This window comes from Heterodontus francisci, chromosome 4, assembly GCF_036365525.1.
Source record: "Heterodontus francisci isolate sHetFra1 chromosome 4, sHetFra1.hap1, whole genome shotgun sequence".
Classification (NCBI taxonomy): domain Eukaryota; kingdom Metazoa; phylum Chordata; class Chondrichthyes; order Heterodontiformes; family Heterodontidae; genus Heterodontus; species Heterodontus francisci.
In genome coordinates this window covers 165,381,776-165,394,075 of record NC_090374.1, presented here as the reverse complement: position 1 = coordinate 165,394,075, position 12,300 = coordinate 165,381,776, and positions in this window count along the sequence as shown.

The following is a 12,300-nucleotide window of genomic DNA, read 5'->3' as shown; positions in this document are numbered from 1 at the left end:
GAATCCTGTTTTAGCGCAGAACTCTCATCAGCTGTCGTGGCTGCTGGAGCTTGACTTACATGCGGAGGGGCCAGCGTCCACTTTGGAATCACCTTGAGGGGGGACCCCAGATGTGTCATGCAGTCCCACCTCCTCCATCTCAGGGTTCCTTGGAACCCATCTGTTCTCCCAGGAAGGGGTAGTCTCCATGCCCCGGTCCCTCTCTCGCCTAGCCACTGCTGAATGGATGTCATGGCCGTAGCGAGGGATTGCTGGTCAGCACGTAGAAATTGATTCTGGCTCATCAAGAAGGCCACCGTCACCTCAATGATTGATACCAGGCACTCATATGACATAGCAGCTGTCCGCTCAATGATAGTGGCATCTCCGCCTGATGTTACCAGTACTTCTACATCAGCTCCAGCATGCTCTGTGCTGCTGCAGCAGAGGGTCATCATTAGCCTGGGGCTCAGCCTGGGCCTGGAAACCCACAGCCCTCCAACTGTCAGGGGTGTCGGCTGTCTCAGCCTCAGTCAGCTATTCGGGCCCATGTGCGATACTCTCAGCAGTTTCTGACCCACCCTCTAAGGCTGAATAGTTACCCACCGAGGTGGCTGTATCTGCGTTGGTGGAAGGTGCGTTAGTGTCATTGGATGCTGTGTCCTCGGTGGGTGACTGTTCCTCCGAGGTGTGGGAGGGGTCCTGCGCAGCTGGGGTCGTCTGCGAGCATCTGGCTGGAAGACACAATGGGAAGACCACACTGTCAGTCCTGATTTCGCACATTCCACGATTACAACAGCAGAGCATCACAGAACTGCAATTCCACATTGATCAGTGTTTATATTTATCGGAAGTATGTTCACCATGGATCCCAGTGTCCACTTCACCAAATAAGCAGGTCAACTCAGCTGCTGATATCTCCAGGGCCTCCTCCTCAGCATCTGTCAGCTGTCTTATGCCAGCTGTACCTCCACCGGTACGGGCGGCCTCCCTGGCATTAGAATAGAATACAATCATAGAAAGTTTATAGAAAGAGGCCACTTGGCTCATCGTGTCTATGCTGGCCGAAAAACGATCCACCTATTCTAATCTCACCTTCCAGCATTTGGTCCGTAGCCCTGCAGCTTACTTGAGGTGCATATCCAGACTCCTTTTGAATGAGTTGAGGGCCTCTGCCTCAAGTACCCTTTCAGGCAGTGAGTTCTAGACCATAACCACCCTCTTGATGAAAAGGTTTTTCCTCATCTCCACACTAATTTTTCTACCATTGTGGGCCCTCTTCGCCTGGAGGAGCAAAGAGGCAGCTATTACGGATGGCATTTCATCAGCACGATACAAGTCACAAGAGGGTTGGTGGACCCAAAGGTGGGGATGCTCGTTGCACACTATTGAGTGAGCCACTCATTTATGTGCCATTCTCTGAGCAGCAGACAGGGATAAGTTCTATCATATATTACTCCATTCGTGTCACGACCTTCCTCCCTGCCCCAAACACCCTTTCATCACACATGGTGCCACTCTGTGTGGGCACACCCAGTTTGAGTGGAGCCTGATGTAAAGTTGCACTTACTTTTGCGGTTCACAGCAGGTCACTTATGCATTTGCGACACTGGACCCAGTCTCGGTGGGTGGCCCCATGGCTACTGACCTCCTCTGCCACCTGCAGCCAGGCTGCCTTGGTCAGGTGGGAGGGCCTCTTCTTGCCCATTACTGGGGAAGAGGACCTCCCGCCTTGCCCGCACAGCCTGGAGGAGAGTGGGCAGGGAGGCATCACTAAACCATGGTGCCACCCTGGCAGGCCCCTCTAACTCCATACATGTAAGTTTCTCTTTTCACTGATGGATCGGTCTCTGCAGTCCAACTGCTGCTTGCTTCTGTCTCCTCTGTAGGTGCAGGCATGCCTGATGTGCTGGCTGCCCTTTAAATAGGGTGCCAGCACATGACCATCAGCTGTGCCGACGTCTGTCATGGCACCAGACGTCCTGACCCCACGTAATATGGGGGGCCCGCGTGTCACCCCTATGTTAATGAGCTCCCGCGCGTAATATAGCAGGGGCTCAGCAGCAGCCGATGTGCACGGTCACGCCGTCAATATCCAAGCATGCCACTGCGATTTGTGGTGTGCTCAGAAAATGCAGCCCTCGTTGTCAGGATGAGTTACTTCATCTTCAAATGGCATAGCCTACCAACTGCACCACTGGCTTCATGCACTGCTCAATTCACTACACATAAGAACATAAGAGATAGGATCAGGAGTAGGCTATATAGCCCATCTAGTCTCCTCTGCCATTCAATAAGGTCACGGCTGAACTTTTACATCGACTCCATTTTCCTGCCCTATCCCCATATCCTTTGTTTCCGCCAGTGCCCTATTGATCTCAGCCTTGAAAATACTCATCATCCAGCTCCAAAATCCACTGGGGTAATGAATTCCAAAGATTCACAAACCTCTCAAAGAACAAAGAACAAAGAACAGTACAGCACAGGAACAGGCCATTCGACCCTCCAAGCCTGCGCCGATCTTGATGCCTGCCGAAACTAACACCTTCTGCACTTTCGGGGCCCATATCCCTCTATTCCCTTCCTATTCATATATTTGTCAAGATATCTCTTAAACGTCGCTATCGTATCTGCTTCCACCACCTCCTCTGGCAGCAAGTTCCAGGCACTCACCACCCTCTGTGTAAAAAACGTGCCTCACACATCCCCTCTAAACTTTGCCCCTCGCACCTTAAACCTATGTCCCCTAGTAACTGACTCTTCCACCCTGGGAAAAAGCTTCTGACGATCCACTCTGTCCATGCCGCTCATAACTTTGTAAACCTCTATCATGTCGCCCCTCCACCTCCGTCGTTCCAGTGAAAACAATCTGAGTTTTTCCAAACTCTCCTCATAGCGAATGCCCTCCAGACCAGGCAACATCCTGGTAAACCTCCTCTGTAACCTCTCCAAAGCCTCCACGTCCTTCTGGTAGTGTGGCGACCAGAATTGCACGCAATATTCTAAGTGTGGCCTAACTAAGGTTCTGTACAGCTGCAACATGACTTGCCAATTTTTATACTCTATGCCCCGACCGATGAAGGCAAGCATGCCGTATGCCTTCTTGACTACCTTATCCACCTGCGTTGCCACTTTCAGTGACCTGTGGACCTGTACGCCCAGATCTCTCTGCCTGTCAATACTCCTAAGGGTTCTGCCATTTACTGTATACCTCCCACCTGCATTAGATCTTCCAAAATGCATTACCTCACATTTGTCTGGATTAAACTCCATCTGCCATTCCTCCGCCCAAGTCTCCAACCGATCTATATCCTGCTGTATCCTCTGACAATCCTCATCATTATCCGCAACTCCACCAACCTTTGTGTCGTCCGCAAACTTACTAATCAGACCAGCTACATTTTCCTCCAAATCATTTATATATACTACAAGCAGCAAAGGTCCCAGCACTGATCCCTGCGGAACACCACTAGTCACATTCCTCCATTCAGAAAAACACCCATCCACTGATACCCTCTGTCTTCTGTGACTGAGCCAGTTCTGTATCCATCTTGCCAGCTCACCTCTGATCCCGTGTGACTTCACCTTTTGTACCAGTCTGTCGTGAGGGACCTTGTCAAAGGCTTTACTAAAGTCCATATAGACAACATCCACCGCCCTTCCCTCATCAATCATCTTCGTCACTTCCTCAAAAAACTCAATCAAATTAGTAAGACACAACCTCCCCTTCACAAAACCATGCTGTCTCTCGCTAATAAGTTCATTTGTTTCCAAATGGGAGTAAATCCTGTCCTGAAGAATCCTCTCTAATAGTTTCCCTACCACTGACATAAGGCTCACCGGCCTATAATTTCCTGGATTATCCTTACCACCCTTGTTAAACAAAGGAACAACATTGGCTATTCTCCAGTCCTCTGGGACCTCACCAGTAGCCAGTGAGGATGCAAAGATTTCTGTCAAGGCCCCAGCAATTTCTTCCCTTGCCTCCCTCAGTATTCTAGGTTAGATCCCATCAGGCCCTGGGGACTTATCTACCTTAATGCTTTGCAAGACACCCAACACCTCCTCCTTTTTGATAATGAGATGACTGAGACTATCTGCACTCCCTTCCCTAGGCTCATCATCCACCAAGACCTTCTCCTTGGTGAATACTGATGCAAAGTACTCATTTAGCACCTCACCCATTTCCTCTGGCTCCATGCATAGATTCCTATCTCTGTCCTTGAGTGGGCCAACCCTTTCCCTGGTTACCCTCTTGCTCTTTATATATGTATAAAAAGCCTTGGGATTTTCCTTAATCCTGTTTGCCAATGACTTTTCATGACCCCTTTTAGCCCTCCTAACTCCTTGCTTAAGTTCCTTTCTACTGTCTTTATATTCCTCAAGTGCTTCATCTGTTCCTAGCCTTCCAGCCCTTACAAATGCTTCCTTTTTCTTTTTGACTAGGCTCACAATATCCCGTGTTATCCAAGCTTCCCGAAACTTGCCAAACTTGTCTTTCTTCCTCACAGGAACATGCTGGTCCTGGATTCTAATTAGTTGACGTTTGAAAGACTCCCACATGTCAGATGTTGATTTACCCTCAAACAGCCGCCCCCAATCTAAATTCTTCAGTTCCTGCCTAATATTGTTATAATAAGCCTTCCCCCAATTTAGCACCTTCACCCGAGGACTACTCTTATCCTTATCCACAAATACCTTAAAACTTATGGAATTATGGTCACTGCTCCCGAAATGCTCCCCCACTGAAACTTCGACCAACTGGCCGGGCTCATTCCCCAATACCAGGTCCAGAATGGCCCCATCCCTAGTTGGACTATCGACATACTGTTTCAAGAAGCCCTCCTGGATGCTCCTCACAAATACTGCCCCATCCAAGCCCCTAGCACTAAGTGAGTCCCAGTCAAATTTGGGGAAGTTAAAATCAACCACCACTGCAACCCTGTTACCTTTACATCTTTCCAAAATCTGTCTACATATCTGCTCCTCTACCTCCCGCTGGCTGTTGGGAGGCCTGTAGTAAACCCCCAACATCGTGACTGCACCCTTCCTATTCCTGAGCTCCACCCATATTGCCTCGCTGCATGACCTCTCTGAGGTGTCCTCCCGCAGTACAGCTGTTATATTCTCCTTAACCAGTAATGCAACTCCCCCACCCCTTTTACTTCCCCCTCTATCCCGCCTGAAGCATCTAAAGCCTGGAACATTTAGCTGCCAATCCTGCCCTTCCCTCAACCAAGTCTCTGTAATAGCAACAACATCATATTTCCAAGTACTAATCCAAGCTCTAAGTTCATCTGCCTTACCTGTTATACTTCTCGCATTGAAACAAATGCACTTCAGACCACCAGTCCCATTGTGCCCAGCAACATCTCCCTGCCTGCTCTTCCTCTTAGTCCCACTGGCCTTATTTACTATGCCATCCTCATTTACTTCAATAGCTGTCCTGCTGCTCTGGTTCCCACCCCCCTGCCACACTAGTTTAAACCCTCCCGAGTGACGTTAGCAAACCTTGCAGCCAGGATATTAGTGCCCTTCCAGTTTAGATGCAACCCGTCCTTCTTGTACAGGTCCCATCTGTCCCTGAAGAGAGCCCAATGGTCCAGATATCTGAAACCCTCCCTTCTACACCAGCTGCTCAGCCACGTGTTTAACTGCACTATCTTCCCATTTCTAGCCTCACTGGCACGTGGCACAGGGAGTAATCCAGAGATTACAACCCTAGAGGTCCTGTTTTTTAACTTACTACCTAACTCCCTAAACTCCCCCTGCAGGACCTCATCACTCTTCCTGCCTATGTCATTGGTACCGATGTGTACCACAACCTCTGGCTGTTCACCCTCCCCCTTCAGAATGCCCTCTGTCCGTTCAGAGACATCCTTGACCCTGGCACCAGGGAGGCAACATACCTTCCTGGAGTCTCTTTCACGTCCACAGAAGTGCCTATCTGTGCCCCTGACTATAGAGTCCCCTATAACTATTGCTGTTCTGCGCTTTGTCCCTCCCTGCTGAACAACAGTGCCAGCCGTGGTGCCACTGCTCTGGCTACTGCTGTTTTCCCCTGATAGGCCATCCCCCCCAACAGTATCCAAAACGGTATACTTGTTAGAGAGGGGGATAGCCACAGGGGCTTCCTGCACTGACTGCCTGCCCCTTCTAGCGGTCACCCATCTATCTGCCTGCACCTTGGGTGTCACCACTTCTCTAAAACTCCTGTCTATGACGCGTTCCGCCACCTGCATGCTCCTAAGTGCATCCAGTGGCCGCTCCAACCGATCCATGCGGTCTGTGAGGAGCTGCAACTGGGTACACTTCCGGCAGATGTAGTCGCCTGGAACACTGGAAGCGTCACGGACTTCCCACATCTCACAGGTGAAGCACTTCACCCCTCTAACTGTCATTTCTATCACTAATTAGTTAATTGATATAAAATAAATAAATACTTATTAAATCTCACTGATGAAATTTCTCCTCATAATAGTCCTTAATGGCTGTCCCCCTTATCCTAATGCTATGACCACTAGCTCTAGATTCTCCAGCCAAGGGAAACAGCCTCTCAATGTCTACCCGTCAAGCCCTCTAAGAATTTAAATGTTTCAATAAGATCACCTCTCATTCTTTTAAACTGCGTGGAGTATATGCTTATTCTACTCATTCTTTCCACACCACAGGAATCAATCTTGTGAACCTTTGTTGCACATCCACTAAGGCCTGTGTATCCTAAGGCATGGACACCAAAACTGTACACCGCACTCCATGTGTAATCTCACCAAAGCCCAATATAATTATAGCAAAACTTCCACACTGTTATATTCCAACCTCCTTGCAATAAAGGGTAACCTGCCATTTGCCTTCCAATTTGCTTGTTATACCTGCACGTTAATTTTCCGTAATTCATGTTTGAGGACCAAGTCCCTCTGAATATCAACATTTACTAGTCTGTCAGCTTTTTAAAAATATTCTGCTTTTCCATTCTCCCTACAACAGTGGATTATTTCAAAGTTCCCCACATTATACTCCATCTGTCATTTTCCTGCCCTATCACTTAACCAGTTAATATACTTTTGCAGCCTATTTGTGCTCTCTTCACAACTTTCCACATTGCTTTGTATCATCAGCAAATTTAGATATATTACACTCAGTCCCCTCATCTAAGTATTGTTAATAGTTGAGGCCTCAGCACTGATCCTTGCAGCACGCCACTAGTTACACCCTGCCATTCCAATTCCTACTCTCTGTTTCCTGTCCATTAACCAATCCTCAATTGATGCTAATATATTACTGCCAATTCCATGAGTTCTAATCTTGTGTACCAACCTCTTGTGTGGCACCTTACAAAATGCCTTCTGAAAATCCAAATATACTACAGCCACTAGCTCCCACTTATTCACCCTGATAGTTACACTCTCAAAAAGCTCTAATAGATTTGACAAACAAATTAATTTTTATAAAATCATGTTGACTCTGCTTAATCATATTCTAATTTTCTAAGTGTCCTGTTACCACGTCCTTAATAATAGATGCCAGCATTTTCCCTATTACTGACATCAGGCTAGCTGGCCTATAGTTCCCTGTTTACTGCTCACTACTTACTTGAACAGTGGGGTTACATTACCTAACTTGTAGTCCACAGGGACCATTCTAGAATCCAGGGAAAACAATGCATTCATTGGCCGGAATCTTTTGTCGGAGGCAGGGCTTCTGGTACTGGGCCGAAAAGGCAGGGAACCTACATCTGTCTTTTCGTGCCCACCACGCCCCCACCCTCCACCTGGTGCAATCCTGCGGTCTTTTTAAATCTAAGTTTCCCAAGCCAGGATCCGCGTCCCTTTGAAGATGAAAATCCCACCTTGAAGAGCTGCTGGCCAATCACAGAGCCGGCAGCTCAACAGTATTGGCAGCACCACCGGCAACAGTGGCCACTGCTGGTACTGCAAAGGCCTTGGACACAGACCCAGCGCTGGAAAGTAAGTGAGGCGGGGTCATTGGGCACAGTCCAGAAGGGCCCAGCAAGAGGGATGGGGTGTGGTCATGCAGTCCAGGAGGAAGGGCATTCCAGGGGGGTAAAGTGGTTCCCAACCGCCGTGGGCCACAGATTGCCTACAGAGGAGAGATCCAACACCCCACTAAGCCCACAGGGAATGCGCCTAGTGTTACAAGACACCCTCCCGCGTGGCAGAGGCACCTGCTGCCATTGGTAAGATCCTAGCGGCAGCAGGAAGAGGCCCTTAAGTGGCTGTTAATAGGCCACTTAAGGGCCTCAATTGGCCTCTGGGCGGGAAGGCCATCATCAGCCTATCCTGCCCCCGCTAGGATCGCTTGGCGACAGGGAGGTGACGGGCCCTCTGCCTCCTGCCACCCGTCGCGATTCTCCATGTCCCCCTGCCTTCGACTTTGCCTCAGGTGGTCCCATAAAATCCAGCCACCTCTTTTAAAACCCTCAAGTGTAGACTATCAGGCCAGGGGATTTGTCGGATTTTGGTCCAATTAATTTCTTCAGTACTTTTTCTTTGCTACAATTAATTACTTAAAGCCCCTCACTCTCATTAGACCCTTTGTTAGCCACAATTTCGGTTTGTTCTTTGTCTTCTACTGTGAAGACAGACACAAAATATTTGCATAATATCTTTGCCATTTCGTTATTCCCATTATAATTTTATGCTATCTCTGTCTCGAAGGGATCCATGTTTACTTCTGCTAATCTTTTCCTTTTTGCACATTTGTAAATGTTTTATGATCTGCTTTTACTTTCATATTCTATGTTTTGTTTTTATACATTTCTTGATCATCCTTCGCCGATTTCTAAAGTCCTCCCAATCCTCAGGATAATTACTCTTTATGGCAATATTGTAAGTCTCATTTATCTAATATTATTATTTACTTCTCTCACTCACCATGGTTGCACAACTTTTCTGATGGAGTTTTTATTCTTTAATCTTTAATGGAATATATATCCATTGAGAATTATGAATTATTTCTCTGAATATTTTTCATTGCTATTGTTATGGCCAGGTGAGGGGTATGGGTGGTTCCTACTGTTCAAGTCCCAACTGACCACAGCAAATGATTTTTTGTTATGAGTTTTGCCCCTTTTTCTTTTATTTGTCAAATAAACAGACAGCGACAAGTTTTCTTGTAGGTTTAAAACAGAATATTAATTATTTATTGAGCAATATTAATTCCCAAAATGGTCACAACCATAACCACACACGCATTCACTTGCACACACACACAAACACACACACAAGAAAAGATAGGGAGAGAGGAAACAGGGTAAGTGATTTGAAGTGAAGTAGGATTTTGTGGTTCACGGTAAACCTGTTGAATCTTCTCAGAGGTCAATTTTTCTTTTAAAATTGCAGGCCTGGGTTGTTTCTCGATTTCTCTATTGGTTGAGATTTCAGTCTGGGGCTGGTGATCATTTTCAAATGAACTGTACGTTGCTGTACAAATTGAAGTGTAGAATTCACAGCAGGGAACCTTCTTTGGCTTTTGCTGGAGGTCTCAGCTCTCGACTGGGCAGGCTTTCGGTAATATTGTTCTGGTCTCTCTCTCTCTCCCTCTCTCGCTCCAGAGAGCTACTTTTTAAGGTCAAAAATTCCTCATATGTTGCCTCTGTTGGGAGAAGAAGATCTCCCTCCCAATGGTGACCAACAATGATCCAGGATGTGGCTGTGTCACACCTTATTTGTTTCATGAGAGCCAATTCAATACAAAAATGTCTCTTGATGGGTTCAGGGTGATTGTAATTGACACCTCTTAGCTTGGAATGTATCATTTTGTCCTTAACAGACAGTGAGACAGTTTGAATATACATTTGATCTTTGGTGGCCCTTTTGCGACATATTGTCCAATTTTTTAAAGCAACAGTCAATTTTCAATTACTCTTCAGTTATTGTTCTGTATTTCAATCACTGCACTTCATGTGAGCATGACATTATCTATAGCCATATATTTTAATCTTATATCCCAATCAATCTCTGTCACATCACCGCTCATACCTCTGTAATTAGCTTTGTTTAAATTTAAGATCCTTGTTTCGGATTCAACCACAATACTCTCAAATGTAATATGACATTCTATTAAATTCTGGCACTCTTCCACAGATGATCCTTATCTATATGATTAACACTGTCTCATCACACAATACTAGTTTGGAAATAACCTGTTCCCCAACATATTGTTTTAGAAAACTATCTCAAATGCATTTCATGAACTCATCCTCCAAACTATTTTTGCCAATTTAGATTGCCCAATCTATGGCCCAGAGTTTATGGTCAGCAGTGAAGGGACAGCATTTGCCATTGACCTTGAAGAAATCTGCCCACAAAGATCTAGCAATTTCTGTGGTGTGGATTTCACCTTTCATGACATTAATTTCATTCTGGCATTAGCTCTAGGGGATCTCCAACATCCGGCAACACTGATGTTATCAAGCAGGCTAAGCAGCAAATCATATAGATGCATTCTCATGACAGAAAACCAGGAAGTATAAAGTAATGATTATTCTTCACTTCTCAATCATTTCACAAACAGTGAAATACAGATTGGGGCAAACACATGGGATTAAGGTAGAAGATGGAATATCATAAACAAACTTTAAAAAAAATAAAAATCTATTTTTTTATCATAATGGAGACATTTGACATTCCACAAATGAAACAAATTAGTTTTTGAGGGTCAGTGAGGTTGTTCAGCAGTAATTATGACTTAGTACACTATTAAAGACCCAGTTACACCTCAGTCAACAAGGTGTAAAATTTCAAGAGTTTTTATAGCAAGATTAATAACATAAAAACTGGAAGATCTCATCAAATCAAGTGATTGCTAAGATTTCCATCTGCAAGGATTTCAGCAGTGGACCCTGTAGAGAAGCATAAATCACTGACAGCAACATTTGGATTTCCGTGTTTAACTGCTCATGTGCGGATGCCAAAATTTACTGTCAATTTCACAGTTGTAATGACTGTGTACGCTGACAATTTCACTGTCATTACAACTGCAAAATCCCAGCCACATGAAGATTAAAGTCCTGCATAATTGCTGCATTACCTTTGTTACATGCTCCTCTAATTTCCTGGTTTATACTCTAACACTCTGATTACTGATCAGAGGCCTATAAATAACTCCCACCAGTGTTTTCTGCCCTTTGTTATTTCTTTGCTCTGTCCACACTGATTCTACATCCAGATTTTCTGGGCTGAGATCCTTTCTCCCTACTGCCTTTATTTCATTCTTTATTAACAGGGCTACAGCAAGTTATATTTATATAGCACCATTCCCCTAATAAAGTGATACAGAATCACAGAATTGTTACAGCGCAGAAGGAGGCCATTCAGCCCATCATGTCTGCACCAGCTCTCTGAATGAGCAATTCACTTATTGCCATTCCCCTGCCTTCTCCTCATAACCCTGCACATTATTCCTTTTCATTTAACAGTCTAATTTCCTTTGAATGCTTCAATTGAACCTGCCTCCATCACACTCTCAGGCGGTACATTCCTGATCTTAACCAATCACTGTGTGAAAAATCTCATGTCGCTTTTGCTTCTTTTACCAAATACTTTAAATCTGTGCCCTCTTGTTCTCGATCCTTTCACGAGTGGGAACAATTTCTCCCTATTTACTCTGTTCAGACCCCTCATGATTTTGAATACCTCTATCAAATCTCCTCTCAGCCTTCTTTTCACCAAGGGAAACAGCCTTAACTTCTCCAATCTATCTTCATAACTGAAGTTGTTCATCCCTGGAACCATTCTCGTGAATCTTTTCTGTACTTTCTCCAATGCCCTCACATCTTTCCTAAAGTGCGGTGCCCGGAACTGGATGCAATACTTTAGCTGAGGCTGACCTTGTGTCTTGTACAAGTTCAACATAACTTCCTTGCTCTTGTACTCTATGCCCCTATTAATAATGCCCAGGATACTGTATGCTTTATTAACTGCTCTCTCAACCTGTCCCGCCACCTTCAAAGACTTATGTACATACACACCCAGGTTCCTCTGCTCCTGCACCAACTTTAAAATTGTGCCCTTTCTTTTATATTGTCTCTCCATGTTCTTCATACCAAAATGTATCACTTCATATTTCTCCGCATTGAACTTCATCTGCCACCTGCCTGCCCATTCCACCAATTTGTCTATGTCCTTTTGAAGTTCTACATTATCCTCGTCACAATTCACAATGCTTCCAAAGCTTTGTATCATCCACAAACGTTGAAATTGTGCCCTGTACACCAAGGTCTAGGTCATTAATATATGCCAGGAAAAGCCAGGTTCCCAACACTGATCCCTGGGGAACTCCACTACAAACCTTCCTCTA